We start from the raw sequence: 15828 nt of genomic DNA on the forward strand, positions 1-15828 counted from the left end.
GGGATGCAGTGCAGTGAGTCCAGAGAGTGCACTGACACCACTGGGGATGCAGTGCAGTGAGTCCAGAGAGTGCACTGGCACCACTGGGGATGCACCCCGGCAAGTCTAGAGAGTGCACTGTCACCACTGGGGATGCAGTGCAGTGAGTGCAGAGAGTGCACTGGCACCACAGGGGATGCAGTGCAGTGAGTCCAGAGAGTGCACTGGCACCACAGGGGATGCACTGCAGTGAGTCCAGGAGTGCACTGGCACTACTGGGGATGCACTGCAGTGAGTCCAGAGAGTGCACTGGCACCACTGGGGATGCAGTGCAGTGAGTCCAGAGAGTGCACTGGCACCACTGGGGATGCAGTGCAGTGAGTCCAGAGAGTGCACTTGCACCACTGGGGATACAGTGCAGTGAGTCCAGAGAGTGCACTGGCACCACTGGGGATGCAGCGCAGTGAGTCCAGAGAGTGCACTGGCACCACTGGTGATGCACTGCCGTGCTTCCAGAGAGTGCACTGGCACCACTGGGTGTGCAGTGCAGTGAGTCCAGAGAGTGCACTGGCACCACTGGGGATGCAGTGCAGTGAGTCCAGAGAGTGCACTGGCACCACTGGTGATGCACTGCAGTAAGTGCAGAGAGTGCACTGGCACCACTGGGGATGCAGTGCAGTGTGTCCAGAGAGTGCCCTGGCACCTTTGGGGATGCAGTGCAGTGAGTCCAGAGAGTGCACTGGCACCACTGGGGGTGCAGTGCAGTGAGTCCAGAGAGTGCACTGGCACCACTGGGGATGCAGTGCAATGAGTCCAGACAGTCCACTGGCACCACCGGGGATGCACCCCGGTGAGTCCAGAGAGTGCACTGGCACCACTGGTGATGCACCCCGGCAAGTCCAGAGAGTGCACTGTCACCACTGGGGATGCACTGCAGTGAGTCCAGAGAGTGCACTGGCACCACTGGGGATGCAGTGCACTGAGTACACAGAGTGCACTGGCACGACTGGGGATGCACCCCGGTGAGTCCAGAGAGTGCACTGGCACCACTGGGATGCACCCCGGCAAGTCCAGAGAGTGCACTGGCACCACTGGGGATGCAGTGCAGTGAGTCCAGAGAGGGCACTGGCACCACCGGGGATGCACCCCGGTGAGTTCAGAGAGTGCACTGGCACCACTGGTGATGCACCCCGGCAAGTCCAGAGAGTGCACTGTCACCACTGGGGATGCAGTGCAGTGAGTCCAGAGAGTGCACTGGCACCACTGGGGATGCAGTGCAGTGAGTCCAGAGAGTGCACTGGCACCACTGGGGATGCACTGCCGTGAGTCCAGAGAGTGCACTGGCACCACTGGGGATGCACTGCAGTGAGTCCAGAGAGTGCACTGGCACCACTGGGGATGCACTGCAGTGACTCAAGAGAGTGCACTGGCACCACTGGGGATGCAGTGCAGTGAGTCCAGAGAGTGCACTGGCACCACTGGGGATGCAGCGCAGTGAGTCCAGAGAGTGCACTGGCACCACTGGGGGTGCAGTGCAGTGAGTCCAGAGAGTGCACTGGCACCACTGGGGATGCAGCGCAGTGAGTCCAGAGAGTGCACTGGCACCACTGGGGATGCAGTGCAGTGAGTCCAGAGAGTGCACTGGCACCACTGGGGATGCAGTGCAGTGAGTCCAGAGAGTGCACTGGCACCACTGGGGATGCAGTGCAGTGAGTCCACAGAGTGCACTGGCACCACTGGGGATGCACTGCAGTGAGTCCAGAGAATGCACTGGCACCACTTGGGATGCGCTGCAGTGAGTCCAGAGAGTGCACTGGCACCAAAGGGGTTGCGCTGCAGTGAGTCCAGAGAGTGCACTGGCACCAGTGGGAATGCAGTGCAGTCACTCCAGAGAGTGCACTGGCACCACTGGGGATGCACTGCAGTGAGTCCAGAGAGTGCACTGGCACCAGTGGGGATGCAGTGCAGTGAGTCCAGAGAGGGCACTGGCACCACTGGTGATGCAGCGCAGTGAGTCCAGAGAGTGCACTGGCACCACTGGGGATGCACTGCAGTGAGTCCAGAGAATGCACTGTCACCACTGGGGATGCAGTGCAGTGAGTCCAGAGAGTGGACTGGCACCACTGGGGATGCAGCGCAGTGAGTCCAGAGAGTGCACTGGCACCACTGGGGATGCAGCGCAGTGAGTCCAGAGAGTGCACTGGCAGCACTGGGGATGGACTGCCGTGAGTCCAGAGAGTACACTGGCACCACTGGGGATGCAGTGCAGTGAGTCCAGAGAGTGCAGTGGCACCACTGGGGATGCACTGCAGTGAGTCCAGAGAGTGCACGGGCACCACTGGGGATGCACTGCAATGAGTCCAGAGAATGCACTGGCACCACTTGGGATGCGCTGCAGTGAGTCCAGAGAGTGCACTGGCACCACTGGGGATGTGCTGCAGTGAGTCCAGAGAGTGCACTTGCACCACTGGGGATGCGCTGCAGTGAGTCCAGAGAGTGCACTGGCACCACTGGGGATGCAGTGCCGTGAGTCCAGAGAGTGCACTGGCACCACTGGTGATGCACTGCAGTGAGTTCAGAGAATGCACTGGCACCACTGGGGATGCACTGCAGTGAGTCCAGAGACTGCACTGGCACCACTGGGGATGCACTGCAGTGAGTCCAGAGAGTGCACTGGCACCACTGGGGATGCACTTCAGTGAGTCCAGAGAGTGCACTGGCACCACTGGGGATAGACTGCCGTGAGTCCAGAGAGTGCACTGGCACGACTGGGGATGCACTGCCGTGCTTCCAGAGAGTGCACTGGCACCACTGGGGATGCACTGCAGTGAGTCCACAGAGTGCACTGGCACCACTGGGGATGCACTGCAGTGAGTCCAGAGAGTGCACTGGCACCACTGGGGATGCAGTGCAATGAGTACAGAGTGTGCACTGGCACCACTGGGGATGCACTGCAGTGAGTCCAGAGATTGCACTGGCACCACTGGGGATGCAGTGCAGTGAGTCCAGAGAGTGCACTGGTACGATTGGGGATGCAGTGCAGTGAGTCCAGAGAGTGCACTGGCACCACTGGGGATGCAATGCAGTGAGTCCAGAGAGGTCACTGGCACCACTGGGGATGCACTGCAGTGAGTCCAGAGACTGCACTGGCACCACTGGGGATGCAGTGCGGTGAGTCCAGAGAGTGCACTGGCACCACTGGGGATGCAGTGCAGTGACTCCAGAGAGTGCACTGGCACCACTGGGGATGCACTGCAGTGAGTCCAGATGTTACCGTAGCAACCACATAATCACCAAGTGATTATATGAAGGTGCTTTATTCAGCGCTGGAAGCCGGGGCAGGTGCCCAAATCTGGCTTCAAGTCCCGTTACTTCCCAGCCGTTATTTATACATACAATATTGCGTCAGGTATACATATTCATTACAGGTTGCAACATCAGCCTCGCTTTTCATTCTAATTAGCTCCCCTCCCCTTTGCACATGCGTGGCGCACTCTGGTGGTCGTCCAGGTGGTCGTCCAGATGAAGTAAGGAGTCTTCCTCTCCGCTAAACTTTTCACCTTTCTTACTCGACGCATGCTCCCTCCGCTTCTTGGTTCTGCTTCAACTCATTTCATCATTTCCAGGCCCTTATCCAAGGTCAGGTTGTACCTGTTCCCTCCCAGGGTTCCCCTTCAATGATTCTTTTGATTGTTCAATGTACTCCCTAAGTTTCCAGTATACATAGATTAATTGATAATGTAAGTACATTTGGCAATGCTTAATTATACTGTAGGTCCCATTACCTAAGAGACATTAGTAAAACATCCATTCGATTCTCCCCAACACTAACATTCCCCCCCTTTGAAAATACTTCACTCATACCAAGAGCAAGTATTTTCATTACTGTTAGGTTGAATCAGGTTAGTAGAGGTTAGTGAGTATAACTTGATATAGAGATTAGTAAGTATAATCTTAACGCATCTTCGTTAGTCTACTATCTTATTGATTCCTCTATGCCTGCTTGTTAACGCTAGTACTATAGGATGGGGGTGGAGTAAGTGGGATAGGGTGTTCTGGGTGATTCCCAGTAACCTACTAACCTCCTTGACCACGTTGGCAATGAAATGTGGTCCCCTGTCTGAAGAAATACCCAACGGTACACCAAATCTAGGGATTATTTCCCGTAGTAACCATTTTACCGTTTCCTTTGCTTAGTTGGTGTGACAGGGAAGGGCCTCTGGCCATCCTGAAAAAGTATCAACCCCTACCGATCGGTATTTATAACCTCTTGCTTTAGGCAGTTCCACGAAGTCTATTTGCCAGTAATCTCCAGGCTCTATTCCAGCTCTAGTTCTTCCCATCTCAGCATGTTTCCTTGCTACCGGATTATTCTTTAAGCAAAGCTCACATTTTGACATTACTGACTTTGCCATTGTTAACATGTGTACCGAGATGACACCTCGTTTCAAATAGGTCACCATTGCTTCTGCACCCCAGTGACATTCATTATGTTTTATTTGTAAGATTTCTCGCATTATTATAGGAGGTACTATGAGTTGTCCTGTCGTAGTCACATACCACCCGTCAGGATTCTTCTGGGCCTTCATCAAATTTGCAAGTCTCTCATCTTCCGCTGAATACTTTGGGTCTTTAGGTAATTTAAAACAAGAGAGGCCTACCTTCGATGGAATTAGAGCCATTACTTTCCATACTTCACGTGCAACCTTCCGGGCCGTCAAATCCGCCAGTCTGTTACCTTCTGCAATCTCTGACACCCCTCCTTGATGAGCTTTACAATGCATTATGGCCACCTGTTGGGGTTTCTGTACAGCTGTTATTAATTTCAATATTTCTTCCTGGTATTTTATATTAGTCCCTTGTGAGGATAGCATTCCCCTTTCTTTCCATAATGCCCCATGTACGTGGACTACCCCGAATGCATATTTTGAATCTGTCCAAATATTCACGTTCTTACCCTCGCTTAGTTCCAGGGCTCGTGTCAGGGCGACTATTTCTGCTCGTTGGGCTGAAGTCCCCGGAGGTAGGGAATTTGCCTCAATCACTACCTTTGATGTAGTTGCCGCGTATCCTGCATAACGAGTCCCATTTTCCACAAAGCTGCTTCCATCCGTGAAAAGTTCCCAATCCGGTCTCCCCCGAGGCTGATCCTTTAAGTCTGTTCTGCTGGCATAGGTATGTTCGATGATCTCCACGCAATCATGACTGAGGTCTCCTTCCTCCGTAGTTGTTCCTAGAAACACTGCTGGGTTCAATAAGTTAGTAGTTCTTAAGATTACATCATCTTGCTCAGTTAGTATAGCTTGATATTTCATCATTCGGCTGGGCGATAGCCAATGGCCCCCCTTTTGCTCCAATACCGTAGTCACCATATGTGGCACGAACACTCAATTTGCTTCCCTAATGTGAGCTTCCTGGCTTCCTGTATTAAAAGGACTGTGGCTGCCACGGCCCTTAAACACGAGGGCCATCCAGCGCTTACTGCATCCAATTGTTTAGAAAAATACCCCACAGGTCTTTTCCAGCTCCCAAGTCGCTGGGTCAGTACTCCTAATGCCAATCGTTGTCTCTCATGCACAAACGGCTGGAAGTCCTTTGATAAGTCCGGGGCATGGCATTCTGTACCCCGACTTGTACCCAATCTTGATATCTCTTCAGCCTCCTTATTCCATCCCCTGTGTTATAATCCCATTGGGGATCCTCGGTGGGGAAGTTTTGATCTAGATTTCCAAGCACTAATCCATTTCGTATATCTTCTCGGGCTCTCTCTCTGGCTGCCCGCAATACCATGTCTTTTTCTGTCGAGTCCATCAAAGTATCCAGGATCACCTGGAGATCATCCCAATCGGGATTTTGGGTTTTAATTATCATTTTCATTACCCTAGCTACTTTATCTGGGTTTTCCCTGTAGGTGCCGGCTGCTTGTTTCCATATCATTAAATCCCCAGCTGAAAAAGGCACCTTAACATATACCGGTCCTTCTGTCCCCACTCCTTGCCTGAGGGGAGCGATTATTTTCCCTCCCTGTTCATTTATAGTTTCTCCTGCCCTTCGCTGTTGCCGGGTCCTATGTGACACAGGGGAGACTAAAGTCGGGGATTCTCCATCACTACTGCTATCTTCCTTTTCTCTTTTCCCTCCCTGTCCTGGCTCTTCCGGCGGAGCCGACGGCGCAACTTCCAAATCAATATTTCCATTATTCATTTCCCCATAATACTTATTATTCTCTATTGCCTGATGCTGTATACAGTGTCCCTCCTTAGTACATGCACAACAACGTTCCTCAGTTGAAACCTCAAGCACCATTATTCCACAAGCATGCTGCCATTCAGGCTTTCGGCGCAAATAAAAGAATAATTCCACATACGGCAGTTCATCATATTTTCCTTCCCGCTTACAGAATAGCATCAATTGTAAAATTGTATTATATTGCAATGTTCCATTCTCAGGCCAAGTTTCTTGGTCCTCTAGTTTATACTGTGGCCACCAAATATTACAATAATCAATCAGCTTTCCTTTCCGCATTTCTTGACCAAAACCTCCCTCTTTCCAGTGTGCTAGCAAACACCCCAGCGGGGATGTCCGCGGGATAGGTACATCTTTTCCCAGAATTCCTTTGATCTTTTTCATTTTGAGCTTATGATACAAACCCAAAAGCTGCCAGAGCAGCAGCACACTTTCCCAGAAGCTGCCGGAGCAGCAGTACACTCTCCCAAAAGCTGCCGGAGCAGCAGCGTGCTCTCCCAGAAGCTGCCGGAGCAGCAGCACGCTTTCCCAAAAGCTGCCGGAGCAGCAGCATGCTCTCCCAAAAGCTGCCGGAGCAGCAGCACGCTTTCCCAAAAGCTGCCGGAGCAGCAGCGTGCTCTCCCAAAAGCTGCCGGAGCAGCAGCACGCTTTCCCAAAAGCTGCCGGAGCAGCAGCACACTCTCCCAAAAGCTGCCGGAGCAGCAGCGTGCTCTCCCAGAAGCTGCCGGAGCAGCAGCACGCTTTCCCAAAAGCTGCCGGAGCAGCAGCGTGCTCTCCCAGAAGCTGCCGGAGCAGCAGCACGCTTTCCCAAAAGCTGCCGGAGCAGCACCGTGCTCTCCCAAAAGCTGCCGGAGCAGCAGCACGCTTTCCCAAAAGCTGCCGGAGCAGCAGCGTGCTCTCCCAAAAGCTGCCGGAGCAGCAGCACGCTCACCAAGAAGCTGCCGGAGCAGCAGCGTGCTCTCCCAAAAGCTGCCGGAGCAGCAGCACGCTTTCCCAAAAGCTGCCGGAGCAGCAGCGTGCTCTCCCAAAAGCTGCCGGAGCAGCAGCACTCTTTCCCAAAAGCTGCCGGAGCAGCAGCACGCTTTCCCAAAAGCTGCCGGAGCAGCAGCGTGCTCTCCCAAAAGCTGCCGGAGCAGCAGCATGCTTTCCCAAAAGCTGCCGGAGCAGCAGCGTGCTCTCCCAGAAGCTGCCGGAGCAGCAGCGTGCTTACTACATACCAATAATACCAAGTGCTGACCCTTCAGCACAAACCAATACAATTACCAATACCAAACCACCAATGCCGAACCTGCAGAGCTTTCGCTCTGTCTAACGGACGGCGCCTAGGCTTACCCCGGGAGCTCCCTGCCCAACCGAGCGTGGCTTTCGCCACGTCTGACCGGCAGGCTTTCCCAACCAAATTGGTACCGAATACCCAAAGTTGAAAGCACCTTTGCTTACCACTCCAGTGGTACGTCGTGAGCAGCGGAGGTCGGTCGTGGTCGACTGCTCCCCGAGAATCCCTCGGTGCCGGCTGGAGCGAAACCGAGACACGAGCCGCCTCAGCAGTGCCCACGCTGTCCCACCTGGGTCGCCAAAATGTTAGCGTAGCAACCACATAACCACCAAGTGATCATATGAAGGTGCTTTATTCAGCGCTGGAAGCCGGGGCAGGTGCCCAAATCTGGCTTCAAGTCCCGTTACTTCCCAGCCGTTATTTATACATACAATATTGCGTCAGGTATACATATTCATTACAGGTTGCAACATCAGCCTCGCTTTTCATTCTAATTAGCTCCCCTCCCCTTTGCACATGCGTGGCGCACTCTGGTGGTCGTCCAGGTGGTCGTCCAGATGAAGTAAGGAGTCTTCCTCTCCGCTAAACTTTTCACCTTTCTTACTCGACGCATGCTCCCTCCGCTTCTTGGTTCTGCTTCAACTCATTTCATCATTTCCAGGCCCTTATCCAAGGTCAGGTTGTACCTGTTCCCTCCCAGGGTTCCCTTTCAATGATTCTTTTGATTGTTCAATGTACTCCCTAAGTTTCCAGTATACATAGATTAATTGATAATGTAAGTACATTTGGCAATGCTTAATTATACTGTAGGTCCCATTACCTAAGAGACATTAGTAAAACATCCATTCGATTCTCCCCAACACTAACACAGAGACTGCACTGGCACCACTGGCGATGCACTGCAGTGAGTCCAGAGAGGGCATTGGCACCACTGGGGATGCACTGCCGTGCTTCCAGAGAGTGCACTGGCACCACTGGGGATGCACTGCCGTGAGTCCAGAGAGTGCACTGGCACCACCTGGGATGCACTGCAGTGAGTCCAGAGAGTGCACTGGCACCACTGGGGATGCAGTGCAGTGAGTCCAGAGAGTGCACTGGCACCACTGGGGATGCAGTGCAGTGAGTCCAAAGAGTGCACTGGCACCACTGGGGATGCAGTGCAGTGAGTCCAGAGAGTGTACTGGCACCACTGGGGATGCAGTGCAGTGAGTCCAGAGAGTGCACTGACACCACTGGGGATGCAGTGCAGTGAGTCCAGAGAGTGCACTGGCACCACTGGGGATGCACCCCGGCAAGTCTAGAGAGTGCACTGTCACCACTGGGGATGCAGTGCAGTGAGTGCAGAGAGTGCACTGGCACCACAGGGGATGCAGTGCAGTGAGTCCAGAGAGTGCACTGGCACCACTGGGGATGCACTGCAGTGAGTCCAGGAGTGCACTGGCACCACTGGGGATGCAGTGCAGTGAGTCCAGACAGTCCACTGGCACCACCGGGGATGCACCCCGGTGAGTCCAGAGAGTGCAGTTGCACCACTGGTGATGCACCCCGGCAAGTCCAGAGAGTGCACTGTCACCACTGGGGATGCACTGCAGTGAGTCCAGAGAGTGCACTGGCACCACTGGGGATGCAGTGCACTGAGTACACAGAGTGCACTGGCACGACTGGGGATGCACCCCGGTGAGTCCAGAGAGTGCACTGGCACCACTGGGATGCACCCCGGCAAGTCCAGAGAGTGCACTGGCACCACTGGGGATGCAGTGCAGTGAGTCCAGAGAGTGCACTGGCACCACTGGTGATGCACCCCGGCAAGTCCAGAGAGTGCACTGTCACCACTGGGGATGCAGTGCAGTGAGTCCAGAGAGTGCACTGGCACCACTGGGGATGCACTGCAGTGAGTCCAGAGAGTGCACTGGCACCACTGGGGATGCACTGCAGTGAGTCCAGAGAGTGCACTGGCACCACTGGGGATGCACTGCAGTGACTCAAGAGAGTGCACTGGCACCACTGGGGATGCAGTGCAGTGAGTCCAGAGAGTGCACTGGCACCACTGGGGATGCAGCGCAGTGAGTCCAGAGAGTGCACTGGCACCACTGGGGGTGCAGTGCAGTGAGTCCAGAGAGTGCACTGGCACCACTGGGGATGCAGCGCAGTGAGTCCAGAGAGTGCACTGGCACCACTGGGGATGCAGTGCAGTGAGTCCAGAGAGTGCACTGGCACCACTGGGGATGCACTGCAGTGAGTCCAGAGAATGCACTGGCACCACTAGGGATGCGCTGCAGTGAGTCCAGAGAGTGCACTGGCACCACTGGGGATGTGCTGCAGTGAGTCCAGAGAGTGCACTTGCACCAAAGGGGTTGCGCTGCAGTGAGTCCAGAGAGTGCACTGGCACCACTGGGAATGCAGTGCAGTGACTCCAGAGAGTGCACTGGCACCACTGGGGATGCACTGCAGTGAGTCCAGAGAGTGCACTGGCACCACTGGGGATGCAGTGCAGTGAGTCCAGATAGGGCACTGGCACCACTGGGGATGCAGCGCAGTGAGTCCAGAGAGTGCACGGGCACCACTGGTGATGCACTGCTGTGAGTCCAGAGAATGCACTGTCACCACTGGTGATGCAGTGCAGTGAGTCCAGAGAGTGGACTGGCACCACTGGGGATGCAGCGCAGTGAGTCCAGAGAGTGCACTGGCACCACTGGGGATGCAGCGCAGTGAGTCCAGAGAGTGCACTGGCAGCACTGGGGATGGACTGCCGTGAGTCCAGAGAGTGCACTGGCACCACTGGGGATGCACTGCAGTGAGTCCAGAGAGTGCACGGGCACCACTGGGGATGCACTGCAATGAGTCCAGAGAATGCACTGGCACCACTTGGGATCGCTGCAGTGAGTCCAGAGAGTGCACTGGCACCACTGGGGATGTGCTGCAGTGAGTCCAGAGAGTGCACTTGCACCACTGGGGATGCGCTGCAGTGAGTCCAGAGAGTGCACTGGCACCACTGGGAATGCAGTGCAGTGAGTCCAGAGAGTGCACTGGCACCACTGGGGATGCAGTGCCGTGAGTCCAGAGAGTGCACTGGCACCACTGGTGATGCACTGCAGTGAGTTCAGAGAATGCACTAGCACCACTGGGGATGCACTGCAGTGAGTCCAGAGACTGCACTGGAACCACTGGGGATGCACTGCAGTGAGTCCAGAGACTGCACTGGCACCACTGGGGATGCAGCGCAGTGAGTCCAGAGAGTGCACTGGCACCACTGGGGATAGACTGCCGTGAGTCCAGAGAGTGCACTGGCACCACTGGGGATGCACTGCCGTGCTTCCAGAGAGTGCACTGGCACCACTGGGGATGCACTGCAGTGAGTCCAGAGAGTGCACGGGCACCACTGGGGATGCAGTGCAGTGAGTCCAGAGAGTGCACTGGCACCACTGGGGATGCACTGCAGTAAGTGCAGAGAGTGCACTGGCACCAGTGGGGATGCAGTGCAGTGTGTCCAGAGAGTGCACTGGCACCACTGGGGATGCAGTGCCGTGAGTCCAGAGAGTGCACTGGCACTAGCTGGAGATGCAGCGCAGTGAGTCCAGAGAGTGCACTGGCACCACTGGGGATGCACTGCCGTGAGTGCAGAGAGTGCACGGGCACCACTGGGGATGCACTGCCGTGCTTCCAGAGAGTGCACTGGCACCACTGGGGATGCACTGCAGTGAGTCCAGAGAGTGCACTGGCACCAATGGGGATGCAGTGCAGTGAGTCCAGAGAGCGCACTGGCACCACTGGGGATGCAGTGCAGTGAGTCCAGAGAGTGCACTGGCACCTCTGGGGATGCAGTGCAGTGAGTCCAGAGAGTGCACTGGCACCACTGGGGATGCAGTGCAGTGAGTCCAGAGAGAGCACTTGTACCACTGGGGATACAGTGCAGTGAGTCCAGAGAGTGCACTGGCACCACTGGGGATGCAGCGCAGTGAGTCCAGAGAGGTCTCTGGCACCACTGGGGATGCAGTGCAGTGAGTCCAGAGAGGGCACTGGCACCACTGGGGATGCACCCCGGTGAGTCCAGAGAGTGCACTGGCACCACTGGGAATGCTGTGCACTGAGTCCAGAGAGGTCACTGGCACCACTGGGGATGTAGTGCAGTGAGTGCAGAGAGTTCCCTGGCACCACTGGGGATGCAGTGCAGTGAGTCCAGAGAGTGCACTGGCACCACAGGGGATGCAGTGTAGTGAGTCCAGAGAGTGCACTGGCACCACTGGGGATGCACTGCAGTGAGTCCAGAGACTGCACTGGCACCACTGGGGGTGCACTGCAATGAGTCCAGAGAGTGCACTGGCACCAATGGCAATGCAGTGCAGTGAGTCCACAGAGTGCCTTGGCACCACTGGGGATGCAGTGCAGTGAGTCCAGAGAGTGCACTGGTACCACTGGGGATGCACTGCAGTGAGTCCAGAGAGTGCACTGGCACCACTGGGGATGCACTGCAATGAGTCCAGAGAGTGCACTGGCACCACTGGGGATGCAGTGCAATGAGTACAGAGTGTGCACTGGCACCACTGGGGATGCACTGCATTGAGTCCAGATATTGCACTGGCACCACTGGGGATGCAGTGCAGTGAGTCCAGAGAGTGCACTGGTACGATTGGGGATGCAGTGCATTGAGTCCAGAGAGTGCACTGGCACCACTGGGGATGCAATGCAGTGAGTCAAGAGAGGTCACTGGCACCACTGGGTATGCAGTGCAGTGAGTCCAGAGACTGCACTGGCACCACTGGGGATGCAGTGCGGTGAGTCCAGAGAGTGCACTGGCACCACTGGGGATGCAGTGCAGTGAGTCCAGAGAGTGCACTGGCACCTCTGGGGATGCACCCCGGTGAGTCCAGAGAGTGCACTGGCACCACTGTGGATGCACCCCGGCAAGTCCAGAGAGTGCACTGTCACCACTGGGGATGCAGTGCAGTGAGTCCAGAGAGTGCACTGGCACCACAGGGGATGCACTGCAGTGAGTCCAGAGAGTGCACTGGCACCACTGGGGATGCACTGCAGTGAGTCCAGAGAGTGCACTGGCACCACTGGGGATGCAGCGCAGTTAGTCCAGAGAGTGCACTGGCACCACTGGGGATGCAGCGCAGTGAGTCCAGAGAGTGCACTGGCACCACTGGGGATGCAGCGCAGTGAGTCCAGAGAGTGCACTGGCACCACTGGGGATGCAGCGCAGTGAGTCCAGAGAGTGCACTGGCACCACTGGGGATGCAGTGCAGTGAGTCCAGAGAGTGCACTGACACCACTGGGGATGCAGTGCAGTGAGTCCAGAGAGTGCACTGGCACCACTGGGGATGCACTTCAGTGAGTCCAGAGAGTGCACTGGCACCACTGGGGATGCACTGCAGTGAGTCCAGAGAGTGCACTGGCACCACTGGGGATGCACTGCAGTGAGTCCACAGAGTGCACTGGCACCACTGGGGATGCAGTGCAGTGTGTCCAGAGAGTGCACTGGCACCACTGGGGATACACTGCAGTGAGTCCAGAGAGTGCACGGGCACCCTTGGGGATGCAGTGCAGTGAGTCCAGAGAGTGCACGGGCACCACTGGGGATGCAGTGCAGTGAGTCCAGACAGGGCACTGGCACCACTGGGTGTGCAGTGCAGTGAGTCCAGAGAGTGCACTGGCACCACTGGGGATGCAGTGCAGTGAGTCCAGAGAGTGCACTGGCACCGCAGGGGTTGCACTGCAGTGAGTCCAGAGAGTTCACTGGCACCACTGGGGATGCACTGCAGTGAGTCCAGAGAGTGCACTGGCACTAGCTGGAGATGCAGCGCAGTGAGTCCAGAGAGTGCACTGGCACCATTGGGAAGCAGCGCAGTGAGTCCAGAGAGTGCACTGGCACCACTGGGGATGCACTGCCGTGAGTCCAGAGAGTGCACTGGCACCACTGGGGATGCACTGCAGTGAGTCCAGAGAGTGCACTGGCACCACTGGGGATGCAGTGCAGTGAGTCCAGAGAGAGCACTTGTACCACTGGGGATACAGTGCAGTGAGTCCAGAGAGTGCACTGGCACCACTGGGGATGCACCCCGGCAAGTCCAGAGAGTGCACTGTCACCACTGGGGATGCAGTGCAGTGAGTCCAGAGAGTGCACTGGCACCACTGGGGATGCACTGCCGTGAGTCCAGAGAGTGCACTGGCACCACTGGGGATGCACTGCAGTGAGTCCAGAGAGTGCACTGGCACCACTGGGGATGCACTGCAGTGAGTCCAGAGAGTGCACTGGCACCACTGGGGATGCAGCGCAGTGAGTCCAGAGAGTGCACTGGCACCACTGGAGGTGCAGTGCAGTGAGTCCAGAGAGTGCACTGGCACCACTGGGGATGCAGCGCAGTGAGTCCAGAGAGTGCACTGGCACCACTGGGGATGCAGTGCAGTGAGTCCAGAGAGTGCACTGGCACCACTGGGGATGCAGTGCAGTGAGTCCAGAGAGTGCACTGGCACCACTGGGGATGCACTGCAGTGAGTCCAGAGAATGCACTGGCACCACTTGGGATGCGCTGCAGTGAGTCCAGAGAGTGCACTGGCACCACTGGGGATGTGCTGCAGTGAGTCCAGAGAGTGCACTTGCACCAAAGGGGTTGCGCTGCAGTGAGTCCAGAGAGTGCACTGGCACCACTGGGAATGCAGTGCAGTGACTCCAGAGAGTGCACTGGCACCACTGGGGATGCAGTGCAGTGAGTCCAGAGAGTGCACTGGCACCACTGGGGATGCAGTGCAGTGAGTCCAGAGAGGGCACTGGCACCACTGGCGATGCAGCGCAGTGAGTCCAGAGAGTGCACTGGCACCACTGGTGATGCACTGCAGTGAGTCCAGAGAATGCACTGTCACCACTGGTGATGCAGTGCAGTGAGTCCAGAGAGTGGACTGGCACCACTGGGGATGCAGCGCAGTGAGTCCAGAGAGTGCACTGGCACCACTGGGGATGCAGCGCAGTGAGTCCAGAGAGTGCCCTGGCAGCACTGGGGATGGACTGCCGTGAGTCCAGAGAGTGCACTGGCACCACTGGGGATGCACTGCCGTGAGTCCAGAGAGTGCAGTGGCACCACTGGGGATGCACTGCAGTGAGTCCAGAGAGTGCACGGGCACCACTGGGGATGCACTGCAATGAGTCCAGAGAATGCACTGGCACCACATGGGATGCGCTGCAGTGAGTCCAGAGAGTGCACTGGCACCACTGGGGATGTGCTGCAGTGAGTCCAGAGAGTGCACTGGAACCACTGGGGATGCGCTGCAGTGAGTCCAGAGAGTGCACTGGCACCACTGGGAATGCAGTGCAGTGAGTCCAGAGAGTGCACTGGCACCACTGGGGATGCAGTGCCGTGAGTCCAGAGAGTGCACTGGCACCACTGGTGATGCACTGCAGTGAGTTCAGAGAATGCACTGGCACCACTGGGGATGCACTGCAGTGAGTCCAGAGACTGCACTGGCACCACTGGGGATGCAGTGCAGTGAGTCCAGAGAGTGCACTGGCACCAATGGGGATAGACTGCCGTGAGTCCAGAGAGTGCACTGGCACCACTGGGGATGCACTGCCGTGCTTCCAGAGAGTGCACTGGCACCACTGGTGATGCACTGCAGTGAGTCCACAGAGTGCACTGGCACCACTGGGGATGCAGTGCAGTGAGTCCAGAGAGTGCACTGGCACCACTGGGGATGCACTGCAGTAAGTCCAGAGAGTGCACTGGCACCATTGGGGATGCAGTGCAGTGTGTCCAGAGAGTGCACTGGCACCACTGGGGATGCACTGCAGTGAGTCCAGAGAGTGCACGGGCACCCTTGGGGATGCAGTGCAGTGAGTCCAGAGAGTGCACGGGCACCACTGGGGATGCAGTGCAGTGGGTCCAGACAGGGCACTGGCACCACTGGGGGTGCAGTGCAGTGAGTCCAGAGAGTGCCCTGGCACCACTGGGGATGCAGTGCAGTGAGTCCAGAGAGTGCACTGGCACCACTGGGGTTGCACTGCAGTGAGTCCAGAGAGTTCACTGGCACCACTGGGGATGCAGTGCAGTGAGTCCAGAGAGTGCACTGGCACTAGCTGGAGATGCAGCGCAGTGAGTCCAGAGAGTGCACTGGCACCACTGGGGAAGCAGCGCAGTGAGTCCAGAGAGTGCACTGGCACCACTGGGGATGCACTGCCGTGAGTCCAGAGAGTGCACGGGCACCACTGGGGATGCACTGCCGTGCTTCCAGAGAGTGCACTGGCACCACTGGGGATACACTGCAGTGAGTCCAGAGAGTGCACTGGCACCACTGGGGATGCAGTGCAGTGAGTCCAGAGAGTGCACTGGCACTAG

The sequence above is a fragment of the Anser anser genome, assembly GCF_964211835.1.
Source record: "Anser anser genome assembly, contig: HAP1_SCAFFOLD_84, whole genome shotgun sequence".
In the NCBI taxonomy this organism is placed as follows: domain Eukaryota; kingdom Metazoa; phylum Chordata; class Aves; order Anseriformes; family Anatidae; genus Anser; species Anser anser.